The sequence below is a fragment of the Ptychodera flava genome, unplaced genomic scaffold (assembly GCF_041260155.1).
Source record: "Ptychodera flava strain L36383 unplaced genomic scaffold, AS_Pfla_20210202 Scaffold_91__1_contigs__length_413411_pilon, whole genome shotgun sequence".
In the NCBI taxonomy this organism is placed as follows: domain Eukaryota; kingdom Metazoa; phylum Hemichordata; class Enteropneusta; family Ptychoderidae; genus Ptychodera; species Ptychodera flava.
Genome location: NW_027248413.1, coordinates 1 through 22660, shown reverse-complemented (window position 1 = coordinate 22660; position 22660 = coordinate 1). Strand labels below are relative to the sequence as shown.

General features: G+C 37.7%; 1 long non-coding RNA gene across 1 annotated transcript in view; it reads left to right on the top strand.

Moving 5' to 3' along the window:
* LOC139129102 (uncharacterized) overlaps positions 1 to 20087 on the top strand; it is a 43798-nt gene extending 23711 nt beyond the window's left edge. The window contains exon 5 of the long non-coding RNA XR_011551507.1: positions 19980 to 20087. This is a non-coding gene — a long non-coding RNA (uncharacterized lncRNA). The remainder of the gene's footprint in view (positions 1 to 19979) is intronic.
* The last annotated feature ends 2573 nt before the right edge of the window (positions 20088 to 22660 follow it).

Here is a 22660-nt window from a genome sequence, read left to right as displayed (position 1 = left end):
ACTCGCCCGGCGCGGTGTCACAATGTCACCGATGCTACACACCGTGCAGTGTTCAGTCCGAGTGTGATGTTTCCAGGTTCAACAAGTGATCATGTCGTGTTTGTAAAACGAACCAACGTATTGACAAGAAAATGTCCTAAAAATCTTAAAAATTGACGAAGTTTTGCTAATGATCAAATGCACAGGAAATGCATTACATTGTACCTGTTTCACTATTACCACAGCAATCTGACATCGATCGTTTTAGTTTTACCATTGAACCAATTGCGTCTATGGTTTCATTTGTTCCACAGTCCGTGTCATCGATACTAAAATGAAACTTAAAAGCAAATGCCCTGCTTAGTTTCACTATTTGACAGTAGTTTGTGATACGTGCATTTGTTTATGCCCGTGTGCTCCTCGATATCCATTGTGCTGAAGTTAGTATGTAGGTCACAGGCCTTTTATGTTCCAGCTGTACTTTGATGGTTGACGTATGCGTAGTAATATTGGTTATGTGCAGGGGTTCAATCATGGCGGTTGGTTCAAATCGTGCTGACACCCTTACCAACATTGAAACTTGCCGTAAAGAGCAAGAATGTGGTTTTACATATCCTTGAAGCCATCCATAGTCACAATTAGGTCTTCCATTGATTTGACAGTTGATTTCAGTCATCGAAAAAATGAAAAAAAAGTCAAAAGATACAAATAATGTCCCTTTAATTATTATGCATATATCTAATTCTAGGCTAACCAATAAGGCTACAGTGCTTATTTTTGGTACACAGTGCGAAGCACGGGATCAAACCATTTCGCCGACATGTCAACTGGGGTCAAAGGTCAATGACCCTAAATATCACAAAAATGCGAATTACTAGGTAACTTAAAGATATACTGTCACCTGTTCCAATTGTGCAATAGTTACTATGCAAAGAGAAATCTAACCAACCACAGAGTTTAAGCGGGTGGCCACTTTTTAAAACAGCGCCCTCACATGGGCATTTTGAATACCAAGGAATGCCCTGACCATACATGGGGATATTTAGATTACAGGTGGTTGTATACCTTTAAAGGGCTAGATGGTTAATATTTCATAGGTTACAGCACCTATTGCAAATTAACAATATACCTCATAGATTATGTACATACCTAATTCTAGGCTAACCAATAAGGCTAGTGCACTAATTTTTGGTGCACATGCAGACACTCTCGAATCTGGGTCCGAAATTTGCATATTTCTAAACTATGCAAATAATATGTTAATGAGGTTTGGTCATCCGCAGGTACAATCCAAGCATTAGGGGAACGCTCCATTAACTTAGAAGTACCCGACTAACCGAGCTTGTTATCAGAGGATTAATCTCTATGTCAACATATGCGAACAGATTACCTTTTAGTGTAAACAAAACATTAGCACTGCCTGAACTACTTTTAGCATGGCCAATGCCAGTCGGCGCCTGACTTGATGATGGCTCCCTTGTCCGGCATTCTGGATTTCCGACCAGCGTTAAAAGTGCCGTCTAGCACTGCTGCTGTTACTTTGAGGTCATCATTTAGTTCATAAAATTGCATGAAGAGTTTACAAAAACAATGGTACTATAGAATCCCTTTCAATAAAATGCTGTTAATTAATGTACGCTGATTTTGCATATAGAAAGCTATTTTAGCTGGTTGAGGGTACGTTCACAAAGATCATTGCCCTTTGAGCTAAAGTTTTCCTGTCGCACAATATCTCTGTACGATCGAAAGGAGACAACTGAAGATTTTTTGCTTTGTATGAATGTTTATTACCCTATAAAAGAAAGTACGGTAGCGAAAATCAGCACAACAAAACAGGACTTTTACTAAAACGTACTCTTTCAATTTCAGTTCAGACTCAATGAGTGGTATTGCGGAAAGGTGCATGCAATGCAATGAAAGTCACGAGCAAACTTTGGTGTCAACGGATCCAGTCTTTGAATTATCAATGAACACTCACTTATTTTTCTGGTCAAAGAGCCAAGGCTACTTGTCCATCGCAACAAGCCCCTCTGTTTGCAGCGTGTTCACTTTTAGCCAGATGCCGGCCAAATTGACCGGCTACTTCCGTATTTTGGCCAGCTACTTTTCAGCGATGTTTCGCTCTCTAGCCCGAAATTCTGGTTTTGATGATAATATTTTGATATTTTTGTTGTCTTGCAAGCCGGAGATAACATTTCAGAAGTGCCGATGTGGCTATATGTAGTCTAGCAATTTACGCCCACGAATAGCGGACCATTGCCGAATAAAGTCGACATTTGTTTCTCTCAAATGCGAAAGAGAAGAACGAGTCTCAAACGCGGAAGAGAAAGTCGACGCTTGAGAGCTTTGGTTTTCTGCGTAAGAGTAGGGCCTTGTCTGATGGGTTTGGTAGGTTTTTGATCAAAAGTAAAGCGACCAAACGTTACTGAGTCTCATTTTTATGTAAAACTGTGAAAGAGGCTCCCCACCTAACTATCCAACTATCTTGTGAATTTTGCGTACGGTCTCTCGCTGCTGCCTCAGCTGAACTCGGCTACATACTCGGGTATGTAAATTTGGTTTTATCCCCAAGTAAATCGTCTTGTGCAGAGTTCATAGTTTGTATACATATTCATAGTGTATATCTGCATTCTGATTGGAAGTTTGAATGCTTTCTGACCTTGCCAACGAAAACGACGCAGTGTTTAATGCTGGCGTGCAGCACTGAGTAGGGGCAAATGCGGAAGTAACTTGTCTACGAGTATTTTGCTCTAGCGACTGTTTATTTGAAGATACCAGGCTATCATTCTTCACAATGATACTTGTTTTGCTATTTACTTCCTTGGTAGGAAGTATTAGTGAATTTATGTCATGAAACCCGTTTTTATACCATTTGTGCACGGCAACATCGCCGAGGGAAGTGTACGCCGTACAGCATGTACTGTGTGGGTTTCACACTGTGTTGGTATACCGTACCGGACTATCGGCTCCATGCGTGAATACGTGATGACATACCTATTAGACATATGAATTTATTAAGCTTAGAAGCAGTCATTTTTCAGTCTAAATTAAAATTGTTTAAATTCAATGAGAACGCAGTTGAACTTTATGTATATACACATGTGTATCATTTGTTTTAATGATCAGCCACCTTGGTGTTAGTAGTAACATGGATGTACATCCATGGTAGTAATTGTACAGACAACAGTTTGTGAATGACAGAAAATTGATCAGGATATACATCAGTCATCGGAACTGTCTCCATCTTCTTCTTCGTCATCTTCATCTGTGTATTCACTACTTCAACCATGTTTTCTTCAGCAAGATCATTTGATATTGATCTCATCAATTTCTTTGATTTCCAATGCTTCTGTGGTTTGCCCTTTGTTGGTTTTGTCAAAAACAATGTCATCAATTAAGCTGTCACTCTGATCTCCAGTATTGGCACAATTTAAACAATTGCATGCACCCTGGGCCACAAGCATTATTTGACTTTGTACATTTGCAAAATTTATTTTTGCACCCAGATTTTTAACATTACACCCTTTGGTATAGAATGCCATCCTTTCCTGTACTTGGGACAAATTTTCTGGTGAATCCCATATGGGTGATAACTTGTTACCATTGACAACATAGCCAGAGTTGTCATATCCACGTAAGACAATCTGGCCCTTTCTGACTGTGACCATGAATCAGAGATGAAACAAGTTCTGAGCCAATGGTATTTAAAGCTGTTGGGTTTGGAATTAGATCCTCCTCCCTCTGAATTCTAACTTGGATGGTATTTCTGATTTTTTCAAGCCACTGAATATGTAATTCCAATTCAGTGTCAAATGTTTCATCTCATTTCATGGCTTTAAACTGGTCATATGGGCTGTCATGTTGTGATTCAAACTCACTGTGATGTTTCTGGTAGTAAATAGTTCCAATTAAAAGAAAGAGAGATAGGCCTTTCTCCCAGATGCCACTCTCTGTGTCTGCAAGAGTGCCTGAGGTCGCGGTGGCAATTCCACCAGAAACAAATTCTGAATATTGGAAAAATTCTTTCTGAAATGCTGCTTTTCCACAGCCAACAAAAATGACAAAAAAGTCACAACCAGATGTGATATAGAGAGTTTGGAGACATTTTGCTCTTATGTCTTGATCAATTTAAGCAAGATCTGGATCATTTGCTAAGGCTTTAATTAATTTATTTAAATGTACATATGACTGATCATCTGCACATGCACTGAGCTGTATAAAGATGTTTCTGTCTGATAGCTCAGATGCCATCAGAGGTAATCCGATGTGGTAAACATCTGTATCTGGCGAGTATATAAGTATGTTCTTTTTTACTGAAACAGGGACATGGCGCCATATACGTGTATCAGTTTCTTCATGATTTGAAAAATATGCAGGGTATTCATGAGAAGGGTAATTTCCACTCACAATATTGCTTTGTCTTTCTTTTGCCATCAAAACCCCCCTGCAATGACAAACTCCTTGTCAACTCCAAGGTAGGGCTTCAGAAAGTCTGGAATTTCTTCACACAGAAAATTCACCAATAACCGCTTAGTTTTTCGTCACCAAAAAAAAACATCCAATTTTCTTTTGGAAGTACTGTTTGCAGGTCAATTGATTCATATATGCTGTACATTTTTTTTTGCTTTACCATCTCTACGCGCTCTTTCCAAGTCTTTAGGACTTGGTAAAGTTTCAAAAAATATAATATTACAAATTGATCGGATCTTCAACGTTCAAAAATTTAGTTGGGGATTTACAACACACGGCAAAATAGATGGACACCAGCAAGGGATGTCAGCAAATTTTTTTATTTGCTTCTGCTTGTGACAAGAACAAGTCTAGATATGGATGTCAGCCTTACCTAAGAATACTTTCAATGATGTGTCAGTCACATTTGACCAGCATGGGTAAAACTAATCTTGTAGACAAAAATCTGGATAATTCTATGCTATAGATAAGTACTTTTAATAAAAGGGAAACCCTGATTTCTCTGCCTACACAATATGCATTTTGATTGTTATGATAATGGTTAATATACTGTTTAACTCTTACACTGTTTAAACTTAGTAAACAATCACCAGATAAATGAGTACTGGTATTCTTATTTCCATTTTGGTAGGGGCGGATTGTTCTGGGGAACACCATAGGAAACACTCTATGATTAAATTAATTCATTGTTTGATTTACTGCACAAGTTTGATGAAATTCTCAATTTTCCATGTTGTCAGCACACTTGTAAATGTGGAACAAACCACAAAAAAAAAAACAGTTTAAGACTTCACTGGACACAAATAATGACACCACTGCTCAAGTGTCATCAGGCTAGGCTGACAAACTGAATCAATACAGAGCATATCATGCTAAAATACAGCAGCTAATACTGAAAAATTCTGAAATCTTATGCATTTATGTAACTCAGAACTGCAAAGTAAACAACAAAACCAACATCTTGTCCACACCATTGTTAAAAATAACAGTGACTGACAGGCAAAAATAACAAAACAGCAAACATGGAATTTTATCCATTTTCATATTGGCCATTAAAGGGACAAAGTCACTCATTTTTGACCAAATTTTGGTCCTTTTAATTTCTGTTGTATATATGCTTTTCTGCTGCTCACTGAAATAGGCTAAACTGCAATCTCTGGTTGTCACAGCTCAACTCATATGCATGCATGGAAGGTATTTACCAAAAATTTTAACATAGTTAATTTCACATGTTAATGTGTCTTATTAAAGATGAAAATTGAATTGCAATAACCAGAGAGTGAGCATATTTCAGTGAGAATAATTCATCAAAAGAAATTTAAATGGCAAAATAATGTCAAAAATGAGCAACTTTGTCCCTTTAACTTGGAACATATCTAGTACAGATTCTTGTAATTCAAGTGTCAAGCAGCATGACCATTACACTATTGAAGTATTAAAATGGTGGCAATGAATATTTTTTTAAAATTGGTGCATTGACAGACAGTACTGTAAAATGTTGACAAAAATAGCTTTGTCCAAAGTATCATAATATTAGCCATTTCTGAACAGGATGTAAGATTACACCACCATGTGAACTCACAAATATTTTCAATGAAAGTGCAGTCCTCTGATGAGTGACGCCGAATCATGTACCAGTATGTTGTACACCATGGAGGCAGACACCAAGCATAGCATTATGTGAAAAAATTTAAAGTCTTTGTACTAGATCATGACTGCTTAACAAGATTGGCAGTCTGCTTGTTTCAAAGCTATTTAAAAGCTTTCTTCTGGGCCTATTGATATCATACTTGACCCTCTGGACTTGACCTGCAAGCTTGGTACGTACATTGTATTCTGGAAAATGCCAGTAACTTTTACATTATTTTAAGTCAGAGATTCGTCATACAAGTCATTAATTTCACTCAATTATTTCTGTCTGTTCTTCCTGACTGTCAAAATTGATTGAGGGTCTAAGTATTGAAAGTACTTAATTTAATGATGATTTTCATAAATATGTTTCACTTACAACTGGACTAAATTGTCACAACTTCCAAGTGTGACTGTGAACATCATTCTGTATATATATACAAATAACTTCAACGCATTCAAGTTTGTTTACAAGTGTCGCGCTGTACCAAGAAGTTCTCTGGACGTACACTGTACATTTAGCCTATCATTTTCAGGAAATAAAGGTCTGTATGTTTAAATGATTGACTTCTTGGTTTATGAAAAATATATTAAGGATCAAGTTGTGTGTTCGGCGTTATACAGCCTCCTACCACAGGCCGTATATTTGGACTTTATTTCCTCTCCCAGCAGCAGCTTCATCCAGTGTTTGGTGAGTTTTGCAATTTCTGCTTTACCACACTCCTTAAGTGTGTTGTTGAGCAATAAAGTAAAGTATAACGCTGGTAATAACGCACAGCCCTGCCAAGCAAAGCTAGGAGCTACCACACTCTTTTGGTAGTACCGTGGTATCATATATTGCCTTACGTAGCTGCAGTTTCGAAGCTGAAGGTTTGCCTTTTTCAAATTTAAGCTTTTAGTTTTTAGGATTGATCAAGTTGACGTCCTACCTAAACACCAGTCCAAATATTGAGGTACAACAGCAATATTGCCCTATGCTAGGAGGATACAGTTGTACCGTATGTGCACCACTGTCGCTACGCGAAGGCTACATGTACTTACCCAGAAGAGCTCTCCCTACTGGGTGCATAGGCCTTTACGTTGCGATTGTGGTTGCACCTGTGTGTGATGAGTATGCCATTGTTGGAGGCAATCAAAGCAGCCAATAGCTGAATACTCTAACCATTCTCCTAGGGCTTAGACTGCTACACCAAGTCAATGGCATATATCATGTAAAGTAGGCAGTAAATATGTGCCCTTTCACTTTGGCTTTGAAGTGCAGATGTGGAATGCTGTGATTCAATAGGCTGTCCAACAATTCATATAATGAATGCCCAAATTGGCTTATAATGGAGTAGAGCACACTTATACTCCACTAAGAATGATTGTAATAAATAATGTTCTTCAAATGTTTTCTTTTATATTATGCACAATTGTGCCTGCCATTTTTTCTTATGAATTATAATTTAACATTTATCAAAATATTAGTGAAATTCATAATTTTGGAATGTATCACGTTGACCATTGAGGGAATACTGCAGAAACACAATGTGACATATTGATCTCCACAGCAATATAATTTGTTCAATGTACAATATATTGAGCAGTTTAATCTCTACGTGGGGAGGAAATAATGGAAAGTATGTTTAAAATGTATTCCTGGTACAGATATACAACTACATGTGTGTGCATGACCCCATTATTCACTGACTTTATAATATTTCCAATAGACCTGTGTAGTCAGAGAACTGAAAATACCTGTACATGTGCTCATTGCACTCATATCAAATCCAATTTTACAAAATGTACTATGTGTTCGAGTAGACAATGAGAAGTTTTGTTCATGTTGCCCTGTTTGTGGGGAAAGGTCAACAGAAAGGCTATTCCTATTCAAGCAATAATTTAAGCAAACAATTCAAAGTATCGTAATAGATTGAATGCTATAGTGTGAAATTATGTTTTAACATTGAAAATACTTTGTCAATTTTTGTGCCTCGTTTCTTTGCATTTTAAACATATCAAAGAAAGCACAGCCTAGATAAGAGAGGATAGACTGATCCTGATTTGACACAGAAGTGGCAAACACTATTTCATGATAATCAAGTCTTCTTTTGTCAATTTTTTGTGCCTCGTTTCTTTGCATTTTAAACATATCACGGAGAGCAGCCTAGATAAGAGAGGATTAGACTGATCCTGATTTGACACAGAAGTGGCAAACACTATTTCATGATCAATCAAGTCTCCATATTCTGAAATGACATTGGGATTTCACCATATTTAACCAAGTTCAATCTGAATAGTGATCAACATGGCTAATTCACTGTATAAATTACCCACATTAAATTTCAACAAATGTCATATATCCTGCCATCAACAACACAAATGAACACTATCCATTCCAAAGATAGTACCCACGTAGTAAGCCAATATAAACTTGAAAAATGCCACAAGTAGCCATACCAATCAGATGACTGTACCTAAATATTTAATTTTACTAAAATCATTTTTCTAGAATCAAAATTATCAATTATCACACCAAGCTTGCTCTTAATTTCAAACGATAGTATCTCTAAAAACTAAAATCATGTACCTAAAAAGTGACTGATGCAGGGTGGAGCTTGGCCTTAAACTTTAAAGGGAAGTGACTTATGCAAGAGAGGGAACTTTTGTTGATCAACAAAAAGTGGAATGAGAAATAATATTGTCAAATAGAGGTTCAAGATTGACTACATCAGTAGAACAATGTAAGATATTGTGGTAATATCCAGCAGTGTTTTTGTTAAGGGCGGTACCTATAGGTAAATGTTACCAGGGTTCCCCAGTCATTTTACCAGGGTTAGCCTTGGTATATCTGTGCAGTCTTACTAGAGGACAACAGAAATTTATCCAGGGTTCCCATTGTTCCCCAACCTTAGCAAAAACACTGTCCAGTGTTTATTAACAAAACCCACTACATGGTACAATGTGCAGCCAGAATGCCATGAATCATAATATCCTTTTAATATGGTGGGTCAGCTGTGAAACAATAGATTGGATTTGCTATAAACTTAATGGCGATAAGAATGGCAACAAGAGAGACAATCCTGTTTAAGATAATGGTGGGGAAGAGATACACAGCGAGTTGGGAATGAGCACTTAATAAAAAGTAAGAGGCAGTGTGTGAGTGATGTCATGTGACCATAATTGCCTACACAAACAATTTTTTTTCTTCTTTTAGTGCACCGACAACAAGCCCAAAATTTGTGTCCCCCCCTTAGAGGATTCAAAAAATTGTGACCCTCCCCCAGGCTCAAAAATTTGTGACCTCCCCCAAATCCCCCTGGCCCTCCTCCCTGCTAATTTACGTCCAGTCCCTTATGGTATAGATTAAGTAGTCTTTGAATGTTTGATGATGGGATCTTACAGTGTTTTTGTTAAGGCTGGTACCCCAGTAAATGTTACCGGGGTTCCCCAGCCATTTTACCAGGGTTCCTCTTGGTATCAATGCAATCAGATCAGGGGACACAGAATTGCTACCGGGGTTCCCAAATCATTACCTCTTTTCCCAACCTTAGCAAAAACACTGTCTTATTGGCGCACACTGAATCAAAACATACCTTCAAGTATTACCATTTCAGCTGTCCAATTCTCAGGCAGTGCCTCACTTATGATGCTGCATGTGTCATATCTTTTTTGTAATACTTAAGTTGTGTTTGATTTTGAGCTTTGATGGTGCATAGACCCATCTGCATCACAGATTGCACGTGGGAGGGGAATAAATTGCACAAAGCCTTCTATGGCACACCAGATTTTATTGAGTGAGCAATTTGCCTTTTTAAACAGGCGTCAACTATTTTTTTTGTCAGCATCAGCTGTACGTGTTCTCCTTTTTACTACAACCTTCCTGAAAATGTTTTAATTTTCTCCTCCTCACAGGAGCTTCTGTACTAGGTTATGTAAAAGCCTAGTAGAGATGTAGTCTGCTAGAGCTCTTTGACCTACTTCATAAAATGTCATCAAGTCTTCCTGAACAACTTTTCCAAAGATTTTTTTCAGGGGTTGCAGCAAAAACAGAGCTCTCACAGATTTTTTAGCTCCGCTGTCAGCGACGCAGAGCTTATCAAATAGGTTGATTTTCCGTCGTCGTCCATCGTCGTCGTCCGTCGCGTCGTCCGTCAACAATTGCCTTCTCCTCTGAAACTGCAAGTCCAATCGCTTTGAAATTTTATATGCAGTTCACTTGGGGTGACCACACTTAAGTTTGTTCAAATCGTGGTGAAATTTGCATATTTGTATTTCTGGGGCAATTTTTGGTGTTTTTGGTAAAAAAATCTTCTTCTCTGAAACCGCTTGTCCGATTGCTTTGAAATTTGATATGCAGTTTACTTAGGGTAACTTCAGTCAGATTTGTTCAAATATGGTGAAATTTGCATATTTGTATTTTTAAGGCATTTTTGTCATTTTGGTAAAAATATCTTTAAAAATCTTCTTCTTCAAAACTACCAGTCAGATAGCTTTGATATTTGGTACATATGTCCCTAGGGATGATCTATTTCAGATTTGTTCAAATTGTGCAGAAATATGCAAAATTGCATTTTTAAGGCAATTTTTGCCATTTTTGGTCAAAAAATGTATTTCTCAAAAAGTACTGGTCTAATACTTTTGAAATTTGGTATACACTTTTGTATAGATGAACTGAGTAATATATATTGAATTTCTGATGAAATCTGAAATTTTGTATTTTTGGGGCAATTTTTGCAATTTTTGGTCAAAAAATGTGTATTCCAAAACTATTTATTTGATAGCTTTGAAATTTGGTATACAGGTTCCTACAGATAAACTACATGATATTTATTGAAATTGTGATGAAATCTGCAATTTTGTATTTTTGGGGCAATTTTGCCATTTTGGTCAAAAAATGTGTATTTCCAAAAACTACTCATCTGATAGCTTTGCAATTTGGTATACAAGGTTTTTACAGATCACCTTAATGATATTTGTTGAAATTATGATGAAATCTGCAATTTTGTAATTTTGGGGCAATTTTTGCCATTTTTGGTCAAAAAATGTGTTCTCAAAATTACTGGTCTGATAGCTTGAAATTTGGCATACAGGTTTCTACAGATGAGTTCAGTAATATATAATGAATTTCTGATGAAATCTGTAATTTTGTATTTTGGGGGCAATTTTTGCCATTTGGTCAAAACGTGTATTTCCAAAACTACTCATCCGATAGCTTTGAAATTTGGTATACAGGTTTCTATAGATGAACTAAATGATATTTATTAAAAAATAATGATGAAATCTGCAATTTTGATTTTTTGGGGCAATTTTTTCCGTTTTTGGTCAAAAAATGTGTTTTCTCACAAAAAGTACTGGTCTAACAGCTTTGAAATTTGGTATACAGGTTTCTATAGATAAAGTTATGAACTAAATTTGATCTCTTGAAATTATGATGAAATCTGCAATTTCATTTTTTGGGGCAATTGTTGCCATTTTGGTCAGAAAATTTTATTCTCAAAAAACTACTCATCAGATAGCTTTGGTTGACATGTTCTTAGGGATGATCCGATGTGATATATTCAAAGTATGATTAAATCTTCAATTGTATATTTTTGCAGCTTATTTTAGCCACTTTTTTCTGGCCTCTGCATTGAGCTATCAAAGATTTCCACCTTCCTCATCAACATGTGTAAAAAATAGTTATTCTCTACATAAACACAGCGGAGCTATATCGGCCGCTAGGTCGCTTGTTTATAATACACTCGGCACAACCCTTCATCAGTCTCCCTCATTCCCTTCTGCATTATCTGTATCTGTACACTTTTGCCACTCTTTTCGGGGGTTATTTCAGAATGCAGATTTTTAAGGCATGAAGCCCTGAAAGGCAAATACTTTGCCATGTTGTCAAGCAATTCAGGAGAGGGCTTATGAACTGCAGTTTTGACACTTAAATTGATAAGTTGTTCATGGGCTTCATCAAGTGCAAGCTCTCTCCAGCTGAAGCCAGTATGCTTGTTGTAAATCCCCCAGACTGCAGGTGATCTAGGATGCAAGATGGTGCTTGCAGCAAATCATGGAGATGCCTTGTAGGAGACGAAGATACTAGGTTGACCAATCAAAAGCATGATACAAAGGGGCTAGCTGCTTGATTGATGCCATTCTCAGTTGCCAATTACTGCTACGGAAAGCCATGTAAAGAGAGATATAAGCAAAACAACCTCTGTGCTCAGGGAAACAATATCTCACACAAAAAGATCTCATTCATTTTACTTTGTATCACCTGCAGTCCAGCCAATCTGGCATTAGCTGATACCATGGATTTAAGGGCATATTTTCATTGTCAAGGTCACAGAGGTCCTAGTCACTATCAAGCCATTCTGTGTGTAAAAGCAATGAATACAGACCATCCCCTTGTCAAATGATTCGAAAAGGTTCAACATTCTGATACTTTGAGCCAAATGTGTACAATAGCATTTTGTCATGGGTATATATATCTGAACAGGACATTTCAGGGCATAGCATAGACAGAGCAGCTCTGCGTAATCACCAGGTACTGTACTGAGTTTGACCTTTTGTGACCTTTCAAAAAAGTAAAAAAAATCAATGGTCAACAAGATGTTTTGTTCATCGCTTGGCAATATTTTCTCAAAATACGTGTCTCATCACTAGCTGCCAAGCAAGACAGCAGTATAATTTCTTATCACAAAGTTCTAGCTATTTCAACACAGCTAGACTTGTAGGATCTTGCTTTAAACTGCCCTGATGGGCTAGTTTTCTGAGTACAGGATGTGCAGCTATTGCAAAACACTAAAACAGTGAAGTGGACTGACATTGGGTTGACCTACATCAATATTTTCAAGACTTGTTATGACAAAACTATCTGGGGTGAAGCAACCGGCAAAGTTTTCCTTGTGGGGTACTCAAAACTGTCCTATTCATGGTATCTCTGGCCTTAGACTTTGAACAAATCATGCCAAAAGAGTTGCGTAGGGTAATTAGGGAGCCGTCATTATTTATGGCCCGGGGGGGGAGGTCGGAGGAATCTGAGATGGGTTCACTCAAAAAATCGTAAGTTACAAGGGTAGGGAAAGACACTAAGGGTTGTCCGATTGCCCAGGGCAAGGGAAAGTCACGTTCGGCAATTGAACCTCCGATGCCAATTGCCCTACGGGACAAGTGGAAAAAAGTAATTACCTAGAAATCGAATTCACGAGAGCGATTTTCTAGCGAGGGAACACGGTATCATATTATGTCATTGTGAACATTTCCATAAGATTTTTTCGTAAAATTGCATGAAGAATTGATGAAAAGAATCATATAATCACTTCCAATAAAATGCAATTCAAACAATACCACCGGTTAAATACCGTACGCTGATTTTGCATATGAAAAAGCTGTTTCAGCTGGTGGAGCGTACGTTCACCATAGTTCATTGCATTGACTGTGAGTTACGGTGTCTCACAATATGTCGATACGGTAAAAAAAAGAAACACACAGCAGTTTTGTGCTTTGTATGAGCGTTTATAATAAGGTAAAAATAAAGTGCAGTGGTGAAAAATCACCACAAAAATGGGACTTTTACTAAGACGTACTCTTCAATGTTAACTTGTTGAGTGACAGTGGATGGCATCGTGGCAAGACCGCATGCAATGAAAGTCATGAGCAAGCTTAGATGTCAACGGGTCCAGTCTTTGAATTTTCAATGAACACTGACTTAATTTTCAGGTCAATAAGCCAAAAGTTACTTGTCCGTGGCGACCATTGTAACCTCTCTGTTTGTGAATTTTCCCATTCTAAAATGACTGTCAAGAAGCAATGGGAGCGAGATTGACATCGACAAATTCAGCTTCCAAAATACATTGAAAAACACCGACGCCTTAGGTTGCTGGTTTAAATTCTATTTAGTCTCTGTATGAGCATTAAAGACCACCGAGGTTATAAGAAAAACATAGCCTCTAGCCTCTTGAAGAAGGACAGACTCTTTTCTAATAATTTTAGCGCAATAAAAAAGTGACATTTTGTTCAGGGCTATATCAGTGATATCAGTTGTATTTTTGATACTGGAGGCAATGTCTTCAATGACTTGCTAAAGGTCATTATAAGTCTTGAGAGATTGCACTTGATGTTTTTTCATTTTTTCAACAATATGGTAAAGTTGCATGTAACATTTTCCACACAGTTGACTTTTTCCATCAAAACTAAAATTCATGTAGTCACCAGATCATGGGAGAAGCCATTGATTAAGTCAACATTTGACGGAAACCGCACATTCGATGTAATGCGCTTTCTACAATCTGGCATGCTGCAGTATTTCAGTTTTTTTCCATCCATGTATTGAAGTGTTCTGGACAAAGACACACTATGTCAGGAACGGAAGTATCGATATCACTGGAGTAGAGATTAAACTGTGTGAGAAAGAGGTTTTTGTCATCAACATCAGTGGAGTGTAAACCTGGGCCAGTTAAAGTACAGATTAAACAATAGGCCAAACCCGGAATTCGAATCGACCACGGTACAAACAAAGCCATGTGCGCAAACGCGCACAGACGTACGTGTATTTCTATACGCGTTCAGTACACATGTGGGTTTGTTTGTACCGGCATCACGTGATTATTTGGGGGCGTTCTGAGTATGTAGAATGGCGTATGCATCGCGTCCTTTTTATTCCGGAGTAGAACCATTGGCCTCTGTGACATCAATTATTGGTGCTTTCTCATCATCCCCTCCATCTCTTCCAGAAAATTCTTTATCTATATAAAGCTAGGCGACACGCATTGCAGAAACAATACTGTTCATTCATGCCCCTAGATTTTAACCAGCTCGGACATATTCCTCTGGTTTTCCCACAACATGGTACCATCTGTTTGTTTTTTTATCCCACATTTACCACATGGACCACACTTATTCTTATCTGGATGAGTTTTGCTTATGTGACCTCACATCTCCAAGTCCAGAGATATTGATCAAAAGCACTTTCTTGTGCAATGTGTGTGACTTGAAACAGCAATACAATGGCTGGTCTTCTGAGAATAACTTAAAACTATGGTAGTCTCCTGTAAACCGAGACTGTGGGCCACCTCTTTCTGAATATCACATGAAAGCGATGATTTTAAAGGAAGAATAAATTCTTTGCCTTCTAGCACAACAGTTACATGGTGCTTTTCAAATTTGTGGCATCTTTTTAGCACATACTGGCCAAGTCTGGACAACCGTATTTCAATATCAGAGAGCAGGCCAATGTTACTTTTACTTTCCATGACATAACTGCATCAATCCTTTTTCAACAGTATCATTTCTTTGACAATGAATGTGTTTTTTGTGCACTGAGCATCCTGTTTCAAACTTAAAACCCTCGACTATGGAGTTTCTGACAATGTGAAACAGCTTTTGAAATCTTGACCCAGGCTCTGTGTACACTGTTTAGATTTCCCAGGCTCTGTGTACACTGTTTAGATGTTTTTCAGGGACAAAGAAATATTCACATGGTTCAACCTTTGTGCTGTTGCATATTGCAGTCTTTGAGTCACAAAATTGGCAAAAAATTTAATATGCCACTTTTGCGATTGGCCTGTAATATTATTAAGTTGCCCTCCATTTAAGAAGACTTGCTGCCGCAAGTTTTACTTCTGTCAGGGGCAACCTTCCATGCTCTGTGGCATATGGCATACCGTAGTTTATGCAACTTCTCAATAAAGCATCCTTACTTGCACTGCTTGATATGGCTAAGGATCCAAACACTCTCCTTTTTTCAACAAAATAGATTTCTTTCAAACATTTAATTCTTATTTTTCAAAACTATGACAAATGATTTCAAAGTACGTGAATTTCTTGTGGCCAAACGTTACCATAAACTCAAACTGTTAGTAAACATAGATACAGGTACAAAATACCGGTGAATATTGTAAGCCATGTGCCATTGCCAGAACGGGCTGTGGTAGGTTATCAGCCACAGTATATCTGCAACAAAATGTAAAGACACATGTATTTCGGTAAGTGGATCATACTTAAACAAACAAAACCATCATTATATATATTCTTGATCACAAATTTTGCTCAAAAAATAAAAGATTACAACAACTGGGATACTGAAAATACGCAATGATATGTGATACCAACGCGTCTCAAGCTGTTTGCGTGTGCATGGCCACCATATTTATTGGATTTAACGGTATTCAACACCGAACAGACCTCATTTCAAAGGCGTGTTAAATTCATATTTGTCCGTTTTGAACACCAAAACTTTGCAGAAAATCATAGTCATGAGATTCAAATCCGACCAAACCTGGTTGCAAATTAAATTAAATGTCTTGCCAACGCAAGCGACGCAGTGCTGTATAAGGCGAGGTCAACATGTCTACAAAAATCGTATCTGGTGATTTCTACAAAAGATTTGCCCTGATTGTTGAAAAAATTTACATAGGTCACGACTGGAGGCAATATAAATGGCAAGGATATATGGAAAATTTCCATAAATACTAACCTTTTGCAGTGTTTTTTGCCGATTTTTCTAGCCGTGAAACATGGTGTAACGGTCATCGAAACTAAAGAGAGGGCGCCCTTCATTTGAAGGAAATCCTTATTATGCATGAAATGAAGGACCCAACTTCGAGAGTGCGGAAACGTTGGATCAAACCATTTCGCCAATATGTCAACTGGGGTTGAAGGTCATTGACCGTAAATATCACATAAATATGAATTACTAGGTAATTTAAACGGCTAGATGGTTCATATTTGGTAGGTTATAGCACCTTATGATGAACTGTCATACACCTCATCAATTATGCTGGGGTCAAAGGTCATTACCCTTAATATCACATAAATGTGAATAATTAAATAACTAAAAGGACTAAATGGTTCATATACCGGTATGGCAGGTTAAGGCACCTAATGGCACACTATCATATACCTCATTAATTAGTCCCCACAAACGAACTCCAGGGACTTATAGATTGAGTTCCGTCTGTAAGTCCGCGCACATGCATGCCTTCCCCTGTTCACGCAGATATCTCAGACAAGGCTTGGTCAATTTCTTTCAAACTTTGCACAAGTATAGCACCAGACTCCATACAGATGTACGTTGATTAATAGTTTCACAATATGACCCAAGATGGCCACCTAGCAGCTAGTTTTTACAGTTTTTCATGTCTTGAGCCGTAACCAAGACATGTGTCAACTGATGTCTTTCAAATTGGTGCAAGGACATTAACCTATGTCGTACATATGCTTGTAGATTTTTCTTCTGATACAATCCAATATGGCCGCCCAGTGGCCATTTCATTACAATTTTTTCATGTCTTGAGCCATAACCCAGTGTGTCTCAACTGATATCTTTCAAAATTGGTACAGGGACATGGACCTATGTCATACATATGCATCTCTATTTTGTTAAAATACAATCCAATATGCCCTCCAGGCAGCCATTTTGTTACGATTTTTTCATGTTTCCAGCCGTAACCCACAGCGTAACCCAAACATGTCTCAACTGATTTCTTTTGAAGTTGGTACAACGACATAGACCTATGTTATACATGTTCATGTTGATATTTATTGTGATACGACCCAATAGAGTTACCAGGCAGCCATTTTGTTACGATTTTTTCATGTCAGAACCCTTTTCCTGCCAAGTCCATATTTCACCATCAGGTCAAGATGGTTAAAATTAATGAAACACAACATATGGCGTATTTTAACATAATACTGTACATCAATTGAAAGCTGTGAAAACATCAATACTATAAACTTTATTTTTTTTACTAAAGATGCTATAACAGACCAAGCCAAGTGTGTGAAAATACTTCATGTTTTTGGCTCAATACCGCTTTTTACTGACTTGGCTGATGGGGAAGTAATATTTAGTCTTAATACTGTCTGGCAGGAAAAGGGTTAAGCCATAACTCAGACATGCCTCAACTGATTTCTTCCAAAATGGTACAAGGACATAAACCTTTGTAATACATGTACCTCTCAATTTTGTTGTCATATGATGCAATTGATAGCTGCCAGCTGGCCATTTGTTATGATTTGTTTATGCCTTTAGCCATAACTCAATACGTCTCAACTGATTTCTTTCAAAATTGGTACAAGGATATTAACCTGTGTCATACATTTTTATGATACAATCCAATCACACTATTTATTGATGCCTCGACATGAAAACAATCACTGGATTCACAGTACAATAGCCGGCTATTGAACCACTCTTTTTTGGGAGTGGAGATTTAGCCGACTGGTTCTGTCTCAGGCCTCTCAGCTAGGCGACTGATGCCGTATGTTGTGGGTTCGCATCCGATTGAAAACTATCCGTATTTTCTATCCTGGGTCGGTAACACTGCTGGTGGACAGAATTGTCCCCGAGGTTATTGTTCGCCCAGTTAAAGCGATGAATTTGTTTCTTAGCTTCGATAAAGTGTGTATGTGCGATGTATGATAGTGAGCATGCGAGCGTGAGTGCTTCACGAACTCTACAACGTGTTGAAAGGTCTCAGTCAGAAAAATGTAACAACTTAGCCGGCTATTGAACCACTCTTTTTTGGGAGTGGAGATTTAGCCGACTGGTTCTGTCTCAGGCCTCTCAGCTAGGCGACTGATGCCGTATGTTGTGGGTTCGCATCCGATTGAAAACTATCCGTATTTTCTATCCTGGGTCGGTAACACTGCTGGTGGACAGAATTGTCCCCGAGGTTATTGTTCGCCCAGTTAAAGCGATGAAATTTGTTTCTTGGCTTCGATAAAGTGTGTATGTGCGATGTATGATAGTGAGCATGCGAGCGTGAGTGCTTCACGAACTCTACAACGTGTTGAAAGGTCTCAGTCAGAAAAATGTAACAACTTAGCCGGCTATTGAACCACTCTTTTTTGGGAGTGGAGATTTAGCCGACTGGTTCTGTCTCAGGCCTCTCAGCTAGGCGACTGATGCCGTATGTTGTGGGTTCGCATCCGATTGAAAACTATCCGTATATTATACAGACTTCATTTGAATGCTCTATGAAGACTGATGTCACAATTCTGAATGGGGACTATGTCATTGACAATGACTTCAACAATAACAATGGTGATTACTACAGAATGGGTGTGTTGATAAATTACATCAAGCAATTGTTTGCAGAATACAACGAGGGCCACTGTTATAATACACACAAAACTGAGACAATACACCTTGAAAGTTTTTCAAGAGTTACTGGGGCTTTAATCTTCTTGACACAGATCAGGTCTGAAAAATTATCATTCCAGATTTGATGGCATTTGTAAATGAGAACAACGAAACTAATATATTGACACAACATATGTTGACTTGTAAAAACTGGGTATGTTGGAATTCACTATGGAGAGCAAGAAAATGGCATTGCCACACACACCCACAAAAAACTGAAAATACCAAGCAATTAAAGGTAGTGGCCTGCCTGTTAACTTTGATAAAAAAAATAAGTGCTGCCCTGTGCTCTACTTTGTGAGGACTAGGCGCCATCTGCTTCCAATGGTAACAGAATTCACGTATTTTAACTTCAGTGCCTTCAAAAATAACAGTGTAATTGATTCTAGCACTTATAAATTGCTTTGATTGATTGATTGGTTGATTGATAGATTGATTGATTGATTGACATATCAATTGACAGCTAAATACTTCCATAAAATACAGGGATATACAGAATCTGTGGCAGTCATATAATTGGAAATTAATTTGTGACAGCATGATTTATCTCTCTCACATATTTATGATTACTGTCGGAAAGATGGCAATAAGAAATTAAGATTTCATCTTGAATATCCTTTGTATACGGCTAGTTTTCAATCGGGTCCGAACCCACAACATACGGCATCAGTCACCTAGCAGAGAGGCCACAGAGAGAGCCGCTCGCTAGTGCAAATTATCTGCAAAAAGCAAGTTCAGTATTATGTGTTGCATGGTCTTACATGATGGTGCTCTTTCCTATGATTATTAGTTGCGAGTGAGAATATGCAAGGAACACTATCCACCCAGGGAGTCATATGGAGTCCTCTGCAGAAAAGAACAAGAAGCAATGTGAACATGATGAAACTTCTGAAGGTCAGTGATAGTCAATGATATACTGACATATATGTACCTGTAACCAGTAAACATCTATTGGATGACTTGCCATGAAGGTGACATCACAAATCTGTTCCTTGAGCATGTAACAGTAGTCAACAGAACATCATGTGCATAGCATAGAGTTTAATATTATTTGATTGTCTTCCTTGTGTAATACCTAGGGGGAAAATAGCTTTCCACATGAACCTGTGACCCCACAACTGTTAAATCAGCTAAAGACAAACAGATACTGGTGTGCAGCATATTGAGCTGCCTTGTGGGGTTTGTTTGTATTATGTAGGGATTGCGTTAACCCCAAATTTTGCTTTGCAGACTCCCTATTTCGCACTAGGACCCCTACAACTTTTAGTGAGGAAGGGTCCCATTCTTCAGAGAAATACAGATATTTGAATTTTGTTAAGGCCTGATTTTATGAACCATTTTCTCTATATTTCCTCACTATAGTTCGAAAAAAGCCTGTTGGCCAGTAAGTACCGTGAACTGAAGCAGAAGGAGCCGCCATTGACAGCTATTTCATGTCTCACATCAGAGATAATTAAACAGTCACAAAGGCCGAAGCTGAACAGTATGCTTAGCAAATGAGAAAGTTCTCAGCAACAGAAATTTGAAATTGCTGCAACGGCATGTAAAAAGCAGAGCAATAGCATATGAGAGGAAAGCAAAGAAAAAATTGTAGAAGACGTATAATGATAGCTGTTTTGCTTTCAGATTGTTAGATTACCTTGACACTGAGTTTCTGTATGTAAAATGTTTTTCAGAGTTAATATTGTGGAGTTACCCCATGAGGTTAACCACATGGTAAATTCCTAGCTCCGTTGCTTTCGGTGTGTTCGAAGACAAACGAGACATTTTTCTGATATAAAAAGTGAAGATATGGTACCATATATATTTTTCTTTTCGAAATTAGCCTTTTTGGAGTTTCCTCATGAAGGTTCTTTTTGGCCTTATCAAGAACCCAACAAAATTTGGAATTTGACATGCAATGACTCTCATAAGGGTAACTCCAAAAGTGTAACTTTGAAAAAAAAATATATTAAATACCATATTCTTCACTTCTTTTCTTTCAAAAATATGCAAATGGTTGTTTTAAGCACATCAAAACAAACAGTGTTAGGAATTTATCATCTGATGAATATCTTACAGCAACTCCAAAATTTTAACTTTGAAAAAAATGTCAACATGAAGCACCATTAGTCTTAAACTTGTTATCTTCCAAATATTCCCAACAGTTTCTCTTTGAACACAGCAAAACCAACAAAGTTAGAAATTTTATATGTGATGAACCTAATGAGGTAATGAAAAAACTGTAACTTTGAAAAAAAAGTATCTGAAGTGCCATACTCTTCACTTGTTATCTTTCAATAATGTCCAAACAGGTTGTCTTTGAACACAGCAAAACCAATAGAGTTGGGAATGATAGAATCTCACACCCCAAGGACCTGGATCAGATTTTGTCTCACACGAGCCGCAGGCTCGTGTGAGACAAAATATCCCCAACTGGTGTGAGAAATCTGATCCCAGGTCCTTGGTGTGTGAGATTCTTTTTCTCACATGACCACAAAATGCGTTAAATTCACATTGGACATGTACAACATTTTCCAAATCGTGACAAGTCTATCATTTGCCACTGTACTTTGACCTGCTTACTTTGTAGTTCTGTCTGTGTGTTACTCGTCGTGCCATGGATAACATTTTGCGCGTGGAACAAAACAGACTGTTTATATCCAATCAGAGCTCGTGTAGTATTTACTGCAGAGTGTGGGACGGTTTCTGAGAGTGTGGGATCAATTTTTCCCACACTGTCGATCCGCACTCCCAGCGGCCAGAAATGTGAGAATTTACCATGTGATGAACCTCTTGAGGTAACTCCCATAATTTTAACTTGGAAAACTGTTAATTTTTTTTCTATCTTTTAATTTAACATGTCCAAACAGTGTGTATTTGAACACATCAAAACCAGCAGACATAGGAATTCATAATGTGATTATCTCATGTTGTAACTCCAAAATTATAATTTTTGGGGGGTAAAAATACATGAAGTACCATATTCTTCATATACTACATTTGTTGGCTTTGAAAAATGTCCACTGTTTGTATTTAAACACATCAAAAGCAACAGAATTCAGAATTTACCATGTGAAGAACCTCATGAGGTAATGCCATAATATTAATTCTTGACAAAATGTTTACAACAGGTACCATTCTTTTCAACTGTTATTTTTCAAAATTTCAAAATCCCACCACTTAGCCCTTGAACACAGCAAAACAACAGGGCTGGGAATTAATTACCAAGTGTTAGCCTCATTAGGTAACTCAATAATTTTAACTCTGAACTAAAATGTTTACATGAAGTACCATACTTTTTACTTGTCGTTTTTCTAAAATGTTACAAAAAGTTTGTCTTTGAAAACATCAAAACCAACTTATCTTTCATAATTTCAGAAGTTCAAATGGTTTGTCATTGAACACTGCAAAACCAACAGTGTGAGTAATTTACAACGTGATGAACCTCATGAGGTAATTCCAAAATTTTAACTGAAGCAGAAGAAGCTG